Below are 13,658 nucleotides of genomic sequence, written 5' to 3' on the forward strand. Positions count from 1 at the left end.
TGATGGCAATGACTTAAGAGGCAAAAATAATAGAACTAAACATCTGTGGTTTACCTTCACCAGATGCACCCTCTAATTGTGTGCAAATATCTGAAAAGCACAAACAAGAAGGAACAACTCGTACACACCATGTGTGTGGGTGAGAGCAGGTGCGGTACAGCCCCCAAAGCCTGGGTGAACCTCAGGAAGGGCCATGATTCACTCAGTCTTATATTTTCTCTGCTCTTTCTTATTCTTTCCATTTTTTTATTCCGTTCAATGTAGCTAAAGATATTATATTAATTTCTCAGAGTTCTGGAGGCTCTGTTTCTCAGTCATTTGGTAGCTTGTTACAGTGAGTTCCTTGGTTTCTTTCTGAACTGTGTTGTACAAAATTTATATTTCCTTTCAGATGATGGATTTTTTTTTTCCTTTACATTTCCCTTTGGTATTATATGAAGGAATAAATAGAAACACTCAGTTGACTTGCATGACATATCTGATTTAATAAGACCCTGTGACATCAACTCTTACTTAACTCTGAAATTAAACTGCCCTGATCTTTTTCATCTCTCCTCACATGGCAGTCTTTTCATGCCTCTAATAATTTTTGTTGCCCTACTACAGACCTTTTCCACTTCTATTATCTCTTTCTTTGAGATGGTATGACCAGAGTTGAGCACAAGATTCAAGGGAGGACGTGCCATCAATTTATATAATGGCATAATAATAGTTTAGAAATTTGGGACATTGTTGGACTTACTGCATATACTTACTGCACAGTTCTGAACAGTTCACTAAATTCAGGGGATGATTATTATCCTATTAAATTTTCAGAGGAGCAGAATTGAAAGGCTAAGGGTTCATTTCTTTTCTTTCTGTTTTTAATTTTTTTTTTTTTTTTTGAGGTACTGCACCAGTTTTGGCTGGGATAAAGTTAGTTTTCTTCATTGTAGCTTGTATGGTGCTTTGTTTTGGATTTGTGCTGAAAACGGTGTTGATAACACAGAGATGTTCTAGCTATCGCTGAGAAATGCTTACAAAGAGTCAAGGCCTTTTCTGCACCTCACACTGCCCCAGTAGTGAGTAGGCTGGGAGTGCACAAGAAGTTGGGAGGGGACACAGCCGGGACAGCTGACCCCAACTGACCAAAGGGGTCAGACCACATATATATATATACATATATATCCCAAACCATATGATGTCATGCTCAGCAATAAAACCTGGGAGAAGAAGAAGGAAGCAGGGGGGATGTTTGGAGTTATGGAGTTTCTCTTCCCAAGTAACTGTTATGTGTGATGGAGCCCTGCTTTCTTGGAGGTGGTTGAACATCTGTCTGCTGATGGGAAGTAGTGAATGAATTCCTTATTTTGCTTTGCTTGCGTGCACAGCTTTTGCTTTACCTAATAAACTGTCCTTATCTCAACTCATGAGTTTTCTCACTTTTACCCTTATAATTCTCTCCCCCATCCCACCAGGGAGCAAGCGGCTGTGTGGGGGTTAGCTGCCTACTGGGCTTAAACCACAACAGGTACAGTACATGTGATGCACCTCAGGAATACAGAGATACTGCTTGCATTAAGTTCTCTTATCTTACACAGAAGACCTGTGGGCTGGTGAGCTCCATAAATAAGAACAGATCCTGAATGTTAAAGGGCACTATTGTCTCTTCTCCCCTTCTATAGCCATTCAAGAAAGGGCAATTTTCAGAGCACTTCATACCTTTGTTACTGTAGATGACAGCCTATTTAAGCCTCTTTAGACATCTAACTCTAGGTGTAGTGTACTTGTACACAGACACCGTGTACTGTGACTATCCCTTAGGATAGCGATTGTCCAGGTTCCAAGAGAAGCAAGATAAACATGATTTTATCTTCTTTTTATACCTTCTTACCTTGACTTTTAGATGTTATTGAACTGACATGTTGACTTTTCAGTGGTAGAAGACAAACTCTTTCTGAAAGAGTGGAAAACCTAAGACACCATGGGTCCAGCAAGTACCATGTCACAATTTCTGGGAAGACAAACAGCTTTGATGACCCTGTGGCTCCTTGGTAGAAAATTGAATTCTGACTGACCAAGATCAATGAGATTTTTACCAAATTATCTGTGTTCTTGCAGCAGATATTTGGGTCCTAATTCTACTTATTCCTACACTGAGAAAGAGGTTTGAAGTTTGGCTTGCATCCCAGTTTAGGCCTGCTATTAATGAAGATATGTTGATAAAAAGAAACAACACAAGAACTCAAAAATAATTTGCCCATAATTAAGAACCTGTGTACTCACTAAATTACAGGGGGAGTATCATTGCTAGGCAACAATTGTTCATGAAAGATCAACTTCTACTTAAGACAGTTAGAAACATAATAAACATAAAGCAGCTTCAGGTATATCCTTAAATGAAGAGTTACACAAAGCAGAGAATTTCTATGGCTTTCTGTTACAGTGAGGGCAAGATTTGGTCCTTTAATCCCTAAAGTGAAAATTAAGGCTGTCCATTACATAGCATTATACCTTCCTCTTTTACTGTCTTATTAATCAGTAGCTTATTTGTCCATTCTTTGACCCTCTTCAAGCACAGTAACCTGCTGGAGTGGTGATATTGAAGCTTTCATTATTGTACACAAAGCTCCATGTTGTCAAAATGCTTGACTGGTGTCTTCTGCATTAATTGTGTATTTGGAATGAACTCATTTGTTAAAAAAAAAATCTTTTCACATTTAAAAAAGATCTGTAGGATCTTCCTGAGGTCTGGGGTCAGCCTGGTGACAAGAACCTCTCAAGGTGATTCGACTGAGATGGACCACTCAGGTGGTCCAGACTCAAGGTCAGGACTTAAATATGTTATTTTACGTCCATTTATTACAATTTGATAGCAGCTGTTGAGGTTCAGGCACAATGCACACTGCATGCCAAAAAGCCGTTCATTAACCATTGTCACTAGAAGATGTCTACTGCTATCAGCAGCTCATATAGCCTGGTGGGAAAGCCTTCTGCCTACTCCTGGGTTTCCCTGATTTGGTATGAGGTGTTGTGTACTTCAGAACTATACCACTGCTTTTTTTTTTTTAATGAATTCGCAGCTTCACAAATGAAATAATGTCTCACTAGCATTCAAAAATCTCTCAAAAACTGGAAAACCTTGAAGCGAAAGTAAAATAATAGCAGTTTTTAATAATAAAAAACCAGGATTAATAAAACAGTTACTGTTCTTAGAGACAGGTGTACAAAGAGAAAAGAAAACTACACCTACAGAAATCTGAACTTTCCAAGAGATTGTCTGTCTGCAACTGATCCAGCTAAAACACAATCAGAACATGTACACAGCTTTCATGAGAGTACAACAACCTGGTCTTTAGTCAAGATTTTGTTTTGGATCATTGAATCAGATCTAGTCTCAAGCTAGAAATACACAAGGCATAGGTACTCCTTTTCACCCTAAAGTTTCCACTGGATTTTTTTTTCTTCATCTGTTTCTTCCTAAACTCAATATTTAATAAAGATACCTGTTTTTATCAGCTTTTTTTTTTTCCCAAACAGTTGCTGAAGCCAAGCTTTAGAAATGTTAATGTCTTGAGACACATCATCTCCTGACCATGCAGCAAAAAGAAAAAGAAAACAAAAAGGAAGAAAAAAACCCAACCCTTTAAATCTGCCTTTGTCCGTAAATTGAATGAACAAATTGGATACATGTTGCACATGAAATATCTCCAACAGACTGTCAGATCTGAGATAAACTTCAGTATGTGACTTTTATGCACATTAAAAAACCCCACAATTTCATACAAATATATACATGGTCTGTTGAATTTATCACAAACATGTCAAAGAGACTAATGCACATAGTTCATTAATCTTTAATAGATATTAGTGGTGATGTTAACCAGACAATTCTGGTACATAGTAAGATGGGGATATAGCAAGATTGGGCATACTGAGGGATGAATGATACTCTATGCTGACTTTTGGGAAATTAAAACTTTGATCCCTGGAAGACGTGGTCTGCTCAAATTCTATGGCATAGGGTATTTCTGCTTAAGTCAGTCTATAAACACTGAAGACTCCTATATAATGGAGACCAAGTGTTAAGAAAGAAGCTTTCAGTATTAGGTCCTTTGTTCATGCTCAAGGATCGTCTAAGCAACTGCATCAATTGGAACAGCTTCAAAAGGAGGATTTCAGAGACCTTCTGCATACAGCAGTGACTTCCAACTCAAACGAGTGTCTCTCTCTCTCATTTTTATTGTTATTTCTTTCTGGGTCTCTTACACCCCTAGCTCTTCCTTGTTTCCTAGATGTCCCAGGCTCAACACCCTCCTCATGGACAGTAACCCCAAACCTTCTGACGGCGCCTATCTTTTCTCCTCAGCATCTATACTTTCTCCCAGCTTCCTTCAGTACTCCGCACGCACCCATGAAACTACTCCCAGCTCTATCACAGGCTGGGTAATATCCCAAGCTCCATCTCCACTGCTGTTATTCCATGATGCTATGCAGCATCTCCACTGCTGCATCTCCACTCCGACTATTGAGTGCCTTCTCCCCACTGTGCTGAGCACAAAACTCCCCGTTTCTGTCTTTTCTCCTCCACTGCAGTGTTCCTGTAAAATATATGCTATGTATAGTCCTGAATTATGCTTGTCCTTACTGGTTACTACTTTGATAGCTCATCCTGTTTCAGTAACAAGTAACCGATCAAGTCAGGAGTTGCCCATGTTCGCATCGACCAGAGAAGTCAATGGGAGTCACAAGCAACTTTGTCTAAGTCATGTTACTGTCTTTCCTATGAGCCAGAAATCCTGTGCTGCATTTTAGCCACTGGCAGGTCTTTGGAGGGAACACATAACTCCTGGACTCTATATCGTGCAAACCTGGTTAGAGGTTTATGGAGCACACGGGAGATTCAAATCTTCTTAAGACCCAGAATTTTCTGGTTTTTTGGTATAGAAACATGTTGGTATTTGAATAATAAAAAAACCCAAACAAACCTTTTTTGCCAACAAAAATAAATAAATGCTTTGTGGTATTATAATGCTTAATAAACTTTATATTCTGTACAGTACCATTATTCTGTTCCTAAATTTCTCCAAGCATATTTGTCTGAAATGGTTACATGTCCTTTTTACAACACATACTTACAGTTTGCTTGAAAAAATAGTTATTGGTAGGTATTTGCATACAGCTGCAATGAAGACATTTCAGATTTAAAAGAAATGCTGTGCTTTCTTAGAGTCAGATTATTAGGCATGAATTTTGCTCCCTGATTTTACTAACAAACTTGTATTCGTCTTTGTCATATTAATGAATCGAAATCTGAAGTGTCTTTACTTAAAAATTTCATCATTTATGTTTTAGGCATATTCAAGTTTAGGATTTAGTCTTTGTGATCATTTAAGATAACAAATTCAATTGCTAAGACATCTTTAAAAACACAACTGGAAAAGCAATGTGAAAATCTCCCCCCTCCAAAAAAAAAGAAAGAAAAATATCAGAAAGTATTCTGCGGTCTGTGTTCAGGGCTAGTACAAGAATCCTGTTCTGACAGGTACTATTTACAGAGCCAGTTTGTTTTCTAACACTTGCAAACATAAAAATGGAAAATGTGCCTATTTCCTATTCTTTAGCTATCATTGAATTTATGTGGTATTAGTGCTTTTAACAAACAGAGAGTTCCTGCTTCTTTCCTTGCTTTTGTTAGAGGAATATGCTAGTTTAACCAATATGCTTTTTCCTTACATAAGCTTTAAAATTAATTTGCTTGCTGCCGTCTGACACAAGGGACAGTCATTTACACTCTTCTGCATTGAATCACTGTTTGGCTAAGTCAGGTCATTTCACCTTGGGCATTTTTTTTCTTCTTCTTTTCTTCTTTTTACCCCTTATTTACATATTCTTCCATCTTCCTTCACAGCTGCCTCACTTAAAACCTAAAACCTCTGGCACTAGTGACTATTTTTCCTTCTTAAAGTTCAGCTTTTTTGGTCAGGTACTAATCCAGCCAGCCTATATTTTGTACACCTGACCAGAAATTAGCTTGTGTATGATAAAAGAACATCTTGGTGACATATTCTTCTTGCCTTAGAAATGGCATTTCTAAAATAATCACTTAAATTTCTAGGATCCTTGCTTTAAATCAAATATAGAAATGCCATCAGGAATTTTTAATTTTCTGTGTTTTGCTAGCAATATTTTGGGTGACTTTCGTCTTACCTGCCTTACTTGCTACTGTCTCATCAGAATCAGTGGAGAGAATAGCCACAATTAGAGGCACGTCCAGCTTGACTTCATTAAGATGTCTGATTTAGGACGAGATGAACTGTACTGTAGATTTTTACATTATTTGGATTAGTCATATCCCAATGTTACCTCCTGTTATTGGGTAGGTATAAAAAATTAAATTGTTCTTTTAGTGGTCCAAGAATGGGAATGAGCACTGTGTGGCTAAGACAATGGACTTCTAGTCAGAAGATTTTAATTGGGTTCAGCTTCATAACACTGACCTTAGACAAATGCATCTGAAATAATAAAGATTCAGTTTTCTAGGTATCGCTTCCACACTGAAGATAGAATACAGTTTGCGATCATAGCATTTACATTTGACATTAGTTTTTGATGTTCTCATCTTTTCTTTCCTTAATTTATTAAGGGTTCCTAAGTTTGTATTGGGATTTTGAGACGTCTTTACTTGCAGGAACCTCTTATTTTCTCACCTCGTCTTGTTCTTCCCTCTGATGTCACAACTCTTAGCTCTCCATAAACTCTCGCTCTGTAGTTCCAACAACAATTTATAGCTCTCACAACATCAGAAAACAAATTCCACCATCCTGAAAAATGGTGTAACAATGAAGACAATCTCAGCTTGCCTGAAGTTAGAGCTCAAGAATACAGTCAATTTACCATTGTTAATCCAATTAGTAAGGCATCTCCTGACCCCCAGTAACTCTTATTAACTGCATTACACTTTGACTCAGATAACTATGGTTAGCAACAAGCACTATGCCCCTATTAAAAGCAGCTTTCCAAAGGTGCACAGGCTTATTTTGAAGATGAAATGGGGTATATTGAAAACATGAATGCTTTCATCTGCTGAAGTATTTTGTGGTGGTACTACCTAGGAACTGCAGTCAGGGATCAGAGATCCTATGTGCTCAGCTTTGTATAAAACCTATAATGAAGAGTTATTATCTGTTTCAGAGCCAACAGAAAAAGGCAACAAGAAGCCACAGAGACAGAGAGAAAAGGATGCCTACAGAACAAGAAAACAGTGGGTTGATACTCATTAGCATATCTGCATTTTATAGTCATCCCAGAAAAGGTCACAGCTCCAATACCTCAGTAGAAAAATCTAGAAACATCCTCTAAAAATTAGCCTTTCCATTTCACTTTGTGACCTGAGCACAATAACTGCTGCTACCTCATTAAAAGCAAAACCACCTTTCTACAAGTGATCAAATAAACACCAAGTTAACGGTTTCTGTGATGGTGTTTTTTCATAGGACAGCACTTAACTAGAATTCTGGATAACACAGTCATTCCATAGTTATCAGCACTGAGATAATAATGTTTAGTTGCTACTGGTATGAACAAGCTTTATATGATTTTGTATTTCTACAATGTGTAGGCAAAAGGACATATTTGTAATCTAAATAAACCAAAGGGGTGGGAAAGCATCTTCTAGACTTGTTGCTATGACATATCGCAGAGAATGAGGATCTGACTAAATTTCAAAATGCTGTTGTCACCATTCCTGCAGAATGCCTCCTGCCCGTGCAAAACACTCACTAATCACAATTAAATCTCAAGTATGTGTCAGTGTATGGTTTATCGAAGTGAATGCAGAGAAGTAAATCTTGATTTAACCTATCGAACCTGGGTACCTTGATACCTCGACCAAATGTGTTAATATGAATGAAATGACAGCATAATTGCAAGAGCTTCAATTATGATAATTAGACAGCATTCATGCTTCACTGATGCCACAATTACGCTGCTGTAACTACTCCAACATCATAGTTTCGATACCACATCATTCTTCTTTTATCAATAAGTTGAATCTAAGGTTGGGTTGAATTCAGAATTATTAATTTTACATAAATAGCTTAATAGAACGATGTTCCTAATATATGCTCTCGAAGTTTTTATTCATTGCTACCTTTCCAAACAAAAGTTTTGGAAGTAAATACAGAAAATATTGGAGCTCCAGGTGAAACTCTGGCCTCTCAAACTCAAATGAATGTTTTAGCATCATTCCAATGGGATCTTCAGCCTAAAGGTAGAGGGTAGAGCAGGAAATTTGGTGGGAATAATCTCTTTTAAATCACATAAATGCTTCGAGTCTAAATCTATTTGTTACTACAGATTCAATTTAAATAAGCTCCATCAACACCCTGACATCACCAGGAATATCTCTGTCATACATGGGATTTGCCTTAAGGAGATGTAGGCTTGGAACCAAAAGCATTTATGGTTGTATTGGTATGGTTGCACCTGAACTCATTATCTCTGCTGGGAGGTAGAGATTGTTATTTTAGTTCGTTCTGTACCACACTGTCTTGGTATTTTGTTTTCAGGGTCTGAGCTAGAACTACACACTTGTAGAAATATTTTAGCATGTTCAGAGTTATCTCAGAGATCTTTACCAAAGTGCTTTGTTGCCCTATGCAGGTATACCTAACAATGGCTCAGTATATTATGACTAGTATAGTGGACTCACTCTGATATCACTTATGTTGCAATAAGTCGGAATTTCAGTATAGGCATCTGTTTAATTGTTTCAGTCAGGACAGAGTAGTGGCAGCAATGTCTCCTTTACTCACATCATTCAATGGAGGACTAACCTTAACAACTCAATGGAAGAAAGCTGATGCACATGGGAAAAGAAGCAGAGCCTAGGAGAAAGAAATTATTATTGTTATTAAGTGAAAATAAAGCTATTTAGAAATTCCTAAAGGTGTTGACACACAGTCATGTATTTAAATGGAAGGCTGTCAAGCAAAAGAACAACCACAAGCTTGGTCTCTATGTAAACAACAATTACTTGAATAAAGGATTTTTGTAAAGCAATAACCCACTGTCTTTCTAATAGTTCTTTTCCCCAGAAAGAAAATATAAATACCTTTTGGCCTTAATCAAGATTTAAGGCAAGCACCTACATCTTTTAGTGTGATGTTACCTGCGCAATAAACAAAGATTCTTCAACAGACAAGACCCTTCCAAATTGTCTTTTCCTTCTCACTGCTAAAACATATCTATCTCGGCTGTTGCTTCAGAGCACTGGGAGTCTCCTCCATGTACCTAGATATTATTATAAGTATTTGAAAATTGAGATAGATGGAAGACAATGCATCCAATTCTGAGGTCATTTGCAATGGTGAAATCCCAACTAAAGCTGGTACTTGAGGTACAATCGGGCAAACTTAGAAATCCATCTGAAATCCATAGATTTCAATTAATTTGAATGTTTCCTGTAATTTTTTGTCATTTCCCATAGAATTTTCCTGTAGAATAAGAGCAACATCTGTTTCCTTACTCTTATTCAAGACAGACAGAAAGTAGACACTAATGCTAGTCATAGGGTGAGCGACTAATTTGTGGAATCTGCAGAATTCCTCTGAAAAAAAAAATCAAATATATTTAAACTTATATATATAATTATATATATATGCATAAGTGTATATGCATATGTGTATATGCATGTACATGCAGACAAATATACATGTAGAACAGAAATATACATGTGTTCATATATACATTCATATATGTGCACAAAGTTTATATTGTCTATCTCAAGATCTAAAGATCTGTTTTGCTTGTAGAGCTGCAGATTAAAATGCAAATTGAACTGCACTTCACTTTTTGTAGTGCTTCATTTTGTGCAGTTCTGAGCAGTTACTGGTCAGACAACAAATGCAGCAGACCATTGTCGGACACTTTAGTGCTAAATGATTCCTGACCTGCATGCTATGTGACCCAGCTAACAATATTTGTGGGGAGGTTGTTCTGTCATCCTTTATGAACTAATTTAGAGGGAGGAAGAAATCTAAGGTTTATTATCAAGTGTCCTCTGGATGCCAAGGTAAGAAGCACTGCTTTTAATGAGATTATTTAGAAGTTGGCATCTAACCTAACTTAGTTTTCTAAACTCTTTTCAGAGAAAGACCTCTCTCCTCTCTGAATCTATGCCCATTACCCAGATAGGGTAATTCCTGACTCCAAGGCCAGGTGTTGTAAAGAGCCTGGTATTTACACTGTGTAGAGCTAGTTAACAGACTGACAACATGCCTATGACCTGGGTCTCCCCTGCAGCTCTAAACCCTACACCCCAAAACATGCATGTGCCTGAAAGACAAGGAGGGCTATTTCTTAGTCTGCCTGAGTGATGTTTTTACAGCCTGGTGCTCAGGCTTGTGTTACATGCCTTGGAGAGTGTCCTGACTTGGTATGGGTGTGCATGGGCTACTGGACAAGAGTTGAGGAACCAGTTGAGTGCACAAGGCAAACCTGGCTTAGCTACCTCCAGGGTGCAAGATTTATGAAAAACTCTCTGTAAAACCACATCCAGGCTTTTTCTTAGGTAGAATTAGTTAATTTACTCAAAAAAATTATTCTGGGAATACAGTATTAAACACAGTATACAACCAGCGAGCAAACTAGGGATCTGCTTTTTTTGCCATCGTGGCTGTACCTGTAGTTGTATGCTATTTCAAGATGAGACCAATCATGTCCCAGGTGTCCTTGTCCAGCTCTTTTGAACATAGAGAAAAGCCATACAACAGTTTTAAAGAAAGTTTATTTGCAATGGCTAAAGTTCAGTGAGCTGAATCCCACCCGGTGTATTCACATGCATAGCAGCTGTTATGAAAATCTCTCTCTAGTCAAATCTACCTGTTTGTGTATCTCAGCCGTGATCAGTTCAGCTAGCAGCTGAGGAAGCAGTTCAGACCCCAGATCATTAACCTCACAGCAGTACAGCCAGGAACCGAGATGCTGCAGAAAGTGCTTACTGTAAAGGTTGCCTTTCTGCTGCAAGTAGCCCCACGACTACTTCTCACATCTGTAACTCACACAAACCAAATGTGGCTCATTTCAATAGTGATTAGTGATAAATAAAGATATGTGAAATTCTATCCTTATCCCCTGGAGTCCGTTAGTTTTGCTCTTTTTTCTGAGACCCCGACTCGTGGAATCAGCGGCTTGGGTACCAGTCCATTTTGTGATGTGCGACATGACATGTCCCATTAGGGGAGCAACAGGCTGGAGCAAAGAAGCTATTGGAGCATCTCACTATTTCCCATTTGAAATGCTGTTTGCTTTGCCCATTGTTAATCAGCAGAAAACCTTGCTGTCTCAAAGAAGTGAAACCCATGGTAATAAAGTAAATCCTCAAACTCTTAGAACCCATGGCAAAAGGAAGAAAGAACCCAAACATTTATGATCATCTTTTGGGGGTTTATTTATTTATTCATTCATTATTTAATGGCAGAGTGTCTACGGTAGTTTAAAATTTTAGACTAAGGCAGTAATCACATTTTAATTGAATTATTTAAAGTGTGCAATTTGTCACATCTAGAAGTAATTTTAATTACTTAATAAATTGCTTTGGTGTCATGTTTGAATCTCATTTTGAGTACTATATTTCTTAAAAATGACTGAATTGATTAATATTAAAATGTAAGTATTCAAATCAAGCAATTATTTAAGCAGTTAATTACTTAATGTGAACTTAGAAATAAGAGAAATGAATGTCAGCTAACCAGCATTAGAGTTTGACCCTGAATACTTTGCACAGTGAATGTTTTAGCTGTGTTCAGTGAAACAATTTCTGGAAATTAACATGAGTTTGAGTGTTCAAGGAATGAAAGTTATCTACTCTAACTTCTTAATTATTTCTGTATTCTGTGTTTGAGAGAACATACAAATAGGTAGAAATATCAGGGGTCAATGGAAGAATTCCAGCTTTCCAGATAAGAGTGTTGAAAAAGGCATGAGGAATCTGAACATGTTTTGCGTGTATCATTGTTCAAATGGAAGGAATTATGTTTGCAGACATTTGGTAATAGTTTCTGAGTTGTTGCAAGGGAAGATGTTCCAAATAATCGTAGCTTGTAAAGATAAAAATTGCCGTCACCTAATCCAATTTTCTGTATAGCGAAAGCCAGATGATACAACCCACATACTCTTGTTTTAAACCCAATAACTGATATTTCATGTTGTAAAGAAGAAATAAACATATGCGGGCATGAAACACCAATGTGTCCATCTGAAAGAGTTATATTTAGAGTAAATAAGGAAAGAACCAGAACTGTAATTTCCAAATCTAACATGCCCAACATCTAACTCATGGTAATATGCTAAAATTCTCTTCACAGAAGTTGAGCAAATTGGATGTACAATGAAAGTGGCCTTAAGCAACTACCTAGGGGAAGAAATTGATTGCCTAATTTTAACTAAAAGTCAAACAAATTAGTGTTGAAATCCTTAGGGACACTTAATGATCACATGGGGGTTGGGGTTACTTATTGGTAGCAAAGAAGATTTAGTCCATTTTCAAGCTTTCACTGCTTTTTCATTTTATGCATGACATCTGTTTTATCCCTATTAAGCTTCAGATTTCATGGCATTAATCAGCTTCCGCTTAACTAGTAATTAAGAGACAGAGCAGTATAACACAATCTAAAAAGTCAGAGGGCTCTCAGATTCGCACCTCGCTTCATTTTTTATAGCTGAAAACATCCCTGATTCACTCTGAGGCATGATGAACACAGCACAGGTGTGAACCAGGCTGTGCAGTTGGCAATAACGGATAGCTCCCCTCCATCAGGTTTTTCAGCTGTGGTCACTGATGCTGAGTTTATCACTATTCAAAAGGAAATGCTCTTAACAAAAAAATAAGGCTGTTGAGATAACTGGAGGTTCTTGGAGTTCCTCTGTGACATTTAGACCAACTTGGCTCCTTAAGGCAGCCTTCTTTCATGCTGTTCTTTGTCAGGGATGTTCCTCCCATGTCAATTCAATTGCCAGCAAGTCTACAGATGATACTGATGTGGGAGGGAAGCGAGCAGATAGACAGAATCAAGCTGTGGAGTGACCTGGTGGCAACTGGGGCTGCAGGCAATGTCTGGGAGATTCAATACCCATAAACATCTGTCTAAATACTCATGAGGAATTTGGTGATATATGAACATCCAAGCATCTGTGGTACTGTGGGGAAAGTCAGTAAAATGTACAGAATGAGGGGGTTAATTGGTTGCTATTGCTGTCTTAAAGAAATTTAAAGCTAATGGCATCACTGCTTCCAACCTCCTAGCTGCTACACTTCACCTCGGGTGAAAAAAAACAAGAAACCCCCCCCCCCGATGCCTTGAAATTGCCTTTCCAGGTTTGATGATTCTTTTATCGTGGGGAATGTGTTTCCAGTCTAATCTTATGTTTGTCATATCTTTTCATTCCAACTTAGTTCTTCCCACCTTCTGATAATACGTTGTTGTTATTTTGACTTTCCTACAACCCTGTCTTTCTGTGTAATAGGAGCTTCCAGACAAATTCATGTCTTCCTGCATCCTAAATTCTCTGCCAGAATCTGATATTTACAGTCATCTGACAGGGAATTGGCTCATTCTCTGTGAGGCAGGCAGCAAATGTGGAGTTCCTTGCTCCCACAAGAAAAAGAAAGAAAGCTT

Source organism: Ciconia boyciana, chromosome 1 (genome assembly GCF_034638445.1).
Source record: "Ciconia boyciana chromosome 1, ASM3463844v1, whole genome shotgun sequence".
Classification (NCBI taxonomy): Eukaryota; Metazoa; Chordata; class Aves; order Ciconiiformes; family Ciconiidae; genus Ciconia; species Ciconia boyciana.